Below are 6,000 nucleotides of genomic sequence, written 5' to 3'. Positions count from 1 at the left end.
TGAACTCAGAGCGAAATTGTACTGAAGTGTGTGTGGGTGCAATTATAGTCCAGTAGAAGTGATGATGTCTGAAATCATTGTCATGCACAATTTAACAAGATCGATTTAATAGCAAATTATAGCTTTCATTACAATCTTTCAAAATATAGTACTTCCAAAGTTAAGCAGATTAACAGCAGCTTCACAAATGTTTTTCCCCGAGGTAAAAAATGGTGGGTGTAGCAGAATAACACGATCAAAATCCACTGTATTTTAATTTGATCCAAAGCGGCGTGGTGAAGTTCCAAACAAAGCATACTGCATTCAGCTGGATTACCATTTTAGTAAATTATTGCTTTTCACCTAACCTTCACTTAATTATCAAGTCCAGTGTGGTATTTGATGAATTTTATAAGCAGTGTGGATGATCTTGTCATGATTGAAAACAAACAAAAAACAATTGCAAACTTTGAGGGTTGGGCTTGTGGGGTCAGAAAGTTATGGTGGTTGAACCCCCTTACCCAATTGGCTGGAATAGTTTACACTGTAAGAACAAACATTATTACTGAACGGCATGTTTTCATCATTATGCGAGTTTTATCCTAAGCTTCCTCGAGTCTAAAGAGTCTGCTTTGGTTTGTGCCTTGTGGGGCATTTTATGTCTATTTGGAAGTACCACTGATTTTATCTGTATTAACACGGGGTTTCATCAAAAGTTGTTTAACCTTCATTACCGTCTATCACAAACATAACCACACCTACAGGTTAAGTACACAATACAAATTTACACTCTTCCTACCCAAATGATCCAACAGTTGAAAGAATAAATAAATTATACATCGACTTTGCAACGCTGACACTGAATTTAAATTACCGTTAAAACTACATCCTTGAATGCTTTCAGAGCTTTTTGCTTTGACACCCATTAAGTTTTGTGTGAGTAAATGCATGTACAGAATATTAAAACACCAACAGCCTATATAGAATATATATTGTCCAATTAATTGTCTCATTTACCCTCAATATCGATACTACAAGCAGATATCACGGGGGGGGCACTTAACTTAAGAAGTAACCGGTATGTGCCTACCGGCGTCGCGAAGTAGAGGCATATCGGTACAAAACGTTATTTTTTTTAAAGGGGATCATTGGGTACAAACAACATGAAAAAAGGGTTCAGTGGGTATAATATTTAAAAAAAAAGGGGGGTCATCGGGTAGAAAATATCGAAAAAAATTAAGCAAAATTCTATTTCTTATTCCAAATTTGCCATATTTACTATACAAATTTGCTGAAAATAAAAGAATTAAACATTATATTTGGGGAGGGGGTCATCGGGCATGACTTTTAAAAAGGGTATCATCGGGTATATTCGACTTTAGAAAAAGGGGCCTGTTGACGGACACATACCATCACTTTTAAAGTTTACCCCCCCGGAAATATCCCATATTCACTACAGAGTTAACAGTTGGGATATGGTGAACATGTAAAACGTCTCTGTGTTTATTTCCTGTGAACTGTTGAATTTATTAATATTCCTATGAAAAAAACCACAGCTTCTTTCAACATCAGTTTCCTATAGAAAACCATTTTGAGCTTTTTCCCTGTATTGAGTGCGCAATAAAAAAAATCAATGTATGTAAAATGGATGACAAATGACATTCTAACCACACTACTAAAATGAGTGTAACTTAAATCCGTGACAACTTGACAATAATGTATAAGTGAACATGAATAGTGATTAATATATTGTCACTTATCCAGAAGGCACGATCTTCTTTGAAATGGGTAACAAAGTCTACAATAAACATCATAGCATCAATCCAATTTTACTCACAGAGCTATTGATCCCCCATCATGAACTTTAGTATGCTATATACGTCGTACAAAGAAGATAATCATGACAACTGACGACTTTGAAATTTGCCTATGATAGAAATAAAATGGCTGCCTTCTGCAAATTTATAATTTCACAAATTGCCAAAATCTCTCAAAAATCTGATAACCAAAATTTTGTTACTGATAACTTTCACTCAATTGAGGTTGCTGTACACTTTGAGGCAAAAATGAAACCATAACCAATTTGTAATATTAAAGGGTTTGAGAACAAAAATACATAATCAAAAATCAATTCACTTTAATAACAAGCACAATTGATATTCAAAGAAAAACACGCAGCACTCCTCTATAGGTCAAAGAAGTGTACAGACAGATCCAAATTGTCCAATGGCCATTGTGTAACATGATATACATGCAACTCTTGTACTACCCACCCCCACTCGATTTTGACTGATTTCTTTGTTTATGCTCCGATTTCAAAAGCTCCAATTTCAAAGAAATTTAAATTCTATGTCACAATTCATATTGGTAATAATTATTCTATCCAGGTTAGCCAATATATTGACTCAATCGTTTTCTTAGAATCAGGAAATAATTAGGGCAAAGAAAACAGAATTGGACTACGGTTGGCACCAATGCTGCTTGCATGGATCATGTAGGATTCCAATTAATACAACTTCCTCTCGTGTTGTTATCTATTTCGCTTTCTGGTGACACAGATTCCAATCCAGGCCCGAGGTTACCAGGATATCCATGTGGATAGTGCAAAAACCAGGGGCAAAAGCCATGCACTAATTACAAAGGTGCTAAAGCCAGTATCTTATGTAACTCATGCGACACTTGGTTTCACGCTGATTGTGCCCATGTATCGGAGCTCGTATTTGACATCTTAGCAAAATCTCACTTGCCATAGGAGTGCTGTCTTTGTGGATTACCTAACTTTTCAATTAACGAGCTTATTTGACATAACAATAGTATGTAGCGACACCAATAAGTTCAGAAGTAGCTGTAGCTCTGTTGACTCTTCACAACCACGATCCCCTTCAAATGCATCTAACAAATTTCACCCTAATTCAAACTTATTATCAATCTTATTGAACTATCAAAGCATTTTTATCAAACGTGAGATATTTAGAGCTCTACCTGACATTATTCTTAGATTTGAAACTTGGCTGAAATCAGTCATGGGGAAATCTTCCCTCCTGATTACAACTTGTATCGCAAGGATAGAAGTGACGGCTATAAAGCTTAAAACTGATGCCGAGTTCATCGCAGCCAGATTATAAATTGCACTAATAAAAAAATCATCATTTTTGATGCGGTTTACCAAACGCCAAGCACCATACAACCCTTCCAAGCACAAGACAACCCTAAATTGATTGCGTTAATGAGGCTCAGACATTTGTACATACTACCCTGGGATATCAGGAGTAAAAGACCAAGTTATCGGACATCAGTAGGCCTACCCATGAATCCTTCCTTCAAACCAAAGCGCGTATTGGATAAGACCAGCTTGACGATTTTCCAACAAGAAGAGATAACATTCTCGACATTGTATTGACATTGTGTAGGTCTACCTGGACACAGTGACCATGACATTATTTTCCTTTATGTAAGTGATGTAAAGGGCTCAGCGTCCAGCGTCAGAAACCACGCCGTCGCGTAATCAAGCTGCGGAATCGGGTGGACGTTGATACCTTTAGATCGGAGGCCAAGAAATGGGCTGATGACTTTACTAATACCAACTCAACCAGCACACCTGACTTAGTATCTCTTATGAAAGAACACGTTTCAACTAAACTTATTACTACTAGGTTCAACCAGGTATGGTTCAATTCTGCTACAAAAATCGTGCCTTCAGGGAAGCTAGGCGAACCAACAAGGAACGTGACTGGCGGCGCTACAGAAGACTCAAAACAGAGAGTCAACAAGCCACCCGTAGAGTTTACAATAAGTACATCACGGACATTTTCTGATATGATCCAAGTGGCAACAAGAAACTAAGTGCTCTGGTGAAGGTTAAAAGGAACGACCAAACAGGTACAGCATTCTGTCCCTAAGACAAAGGCCAACACCTTACAAGCAACTTGCCTCAGCATTCACCAAGGAGAGCCACGATGATGAGCTTCCCAACTTATAGGCTCGAGCCCTTACCATGCTATGGAGAATGTTGAAGTTAGCTGCTCTGGAGTGATCAAACTTCTCCAAAATTTGAAAGCCCATAAAGCTGCTGGACCAGTTGGCTTATCAACAAGACATCATCTTCTGCTTCAGAAATAGGACCAGTAATCACGCTCCTTTTCCAAGCATTCATAGATCAGTTTTCCTTGCCATTAAACTGGACCTGGAAGAAGGCACTAGTTGTTCCTCTTTTCAAGAAGGGTAGCCGCTACCAAGCATCAAATTACCGTCATATATCACTGACTGCAATATTATGCAAGCTGAGTGAGCACATCAAGTATATTGTGTAATCATTCGTCACCTGGCGTTCTTGTGACACGCAGCTAATATGTGCACAATTCACGATCCTTCGATAAGGTACCTCTGACTACCTCATAGTCGTCTTCTGTACAAAAGCCATTACTGTGGCATACGTGACAACACACTTTCTTAATAAGCGGCTTTTCCTGTATAATCGAGGTGGAGGTGTTAGCAGCGAAGTGGTCGTAACATCAGGTGTGCCGCAAGGCAGTGTGCTGGGTTTTCTACTACTAGTATTCCTGATTAATATTAATGAACTGCCAGCATGTATATATAAAGAACTCATCCGCACGATTGTTTACTGATTACTGTGTTCTCTACAAACGTGGTACGCATTTAACAAGCGGAAAATTCATCTAACATCCGTGGCTATGTTCTGTAGGTGGAAATATTTAGGTGTGCATATCGACTCAAAGCTCAACTTTAACACTCACGTTGATGCTGTTACCAATAAGGCCAACTCAACAAAAGTTTTCCTCATCCGCTGCCCACGTAACATCAAAGCGGTCAGCTACAAGAACTACATACGACCTGCGGTCGAATATGCATCAGTAGCCTGGCAGCCACATATCCAAAATAGCCAGAAGGTTGATCAAATACAGAGAAACAGCGCACGTTAAGTAACTAGCAACTGCGACCTCACCTACAGCGTAAATGATATGCTTAGCGACTTGCAATGGTCCTTGAGACTGAACAGAAAACTCCACAGCCGAATTGCAATGCTGTACAAGATCAGATTTAAGGCACATTCGTCCACGCCCGAATTTGAGATTTCTTGATTTTTATCAACACTAAGATGTATTCTTTCACTTGAAACTGATAAAATACAACTTGTTAATATTTACACGTATGCTTGATTTATTTCACTCTTTTCAACTCTAAAAAGTCACATGGCTCAAGACAGCTTAGTAAATTGGCGGGAAATAATGAGTCAGAAATGCGCGAATGCGAAATATTGTGATTACGCGCGCGATTCGCGGCGCGTGACGCGGCGCAACTGTGCGCGTATGTCCAACGCAGTCAAGGCGCATTCGGTATGTTTTAACGCCGGCAAATGCGGTGTAAACAAAACACAAATTTGCAGTCAAAATGCCACTTAGATTTTTTAATTATGTTGAATTTTGGCGGACTAAAAGCAGACATTATAAATTCCTTGTTGCAAAAAGATGCATATTAAGACCATGCACCAGGTACAGCTTTTCCAAGCGTGAAAGTCTTGCCGTTTTAAAATATAAGGACATTTTGTGCATAATTTTGACATTTTTTACTAAAACGTCGATTTCTCATAGTTCACTTTTGACAATATTGCACGATTTTTGTGACAAGATAACTCGAAAAATATGCAAGCAAAAGGTAAACGGTTTGCACTATCGTTTAGAGTACATCTAAGTCTAGGGAAGCTTTTCTCATTTTTCAAAATATTTGTTTTAAACAAAAATATACACCATTATGTGCAATTTTTAGCTGAATAGAATGACAAAATTGCTTTTTTTTCACATGTTTTTTTCAATATTTCGAAAAAAGAGACGAATTTCAAAAAAATAAAAAAACCTTCCCTAAGTTCATGTCTCTTCTTCATTAAAAGCTAACTGATTTTTTTTTACTCCGAACTGATTTTTTTTAAGTTGTCACAAAAAATTGGGGTAAAAAGTGATTTTTGTGATTTTATCAAAAGTCGAGATTTTTGAAAAAATCTGACGT

This window comes from Amphiura filiformis, chromosome 6, assembly GCF_039555335.1.
Source record: "Amphiura filiformis chromosome 6, Afil_fr2py, whole genome shotgun sequence".
Classification (NCBI taxonomy): domain Eukaryota; kingdom Metazoa; phylum Echinodermata; class Ophiuroidea; order Amphilepidida; family Amphiuridae; genus Amphiura; species Amphiura filiformis.
The sequence above is the reverse complement of the archived record's forward strand: the minus strand, read 5'-3'. Positions refer to the sequence as shown.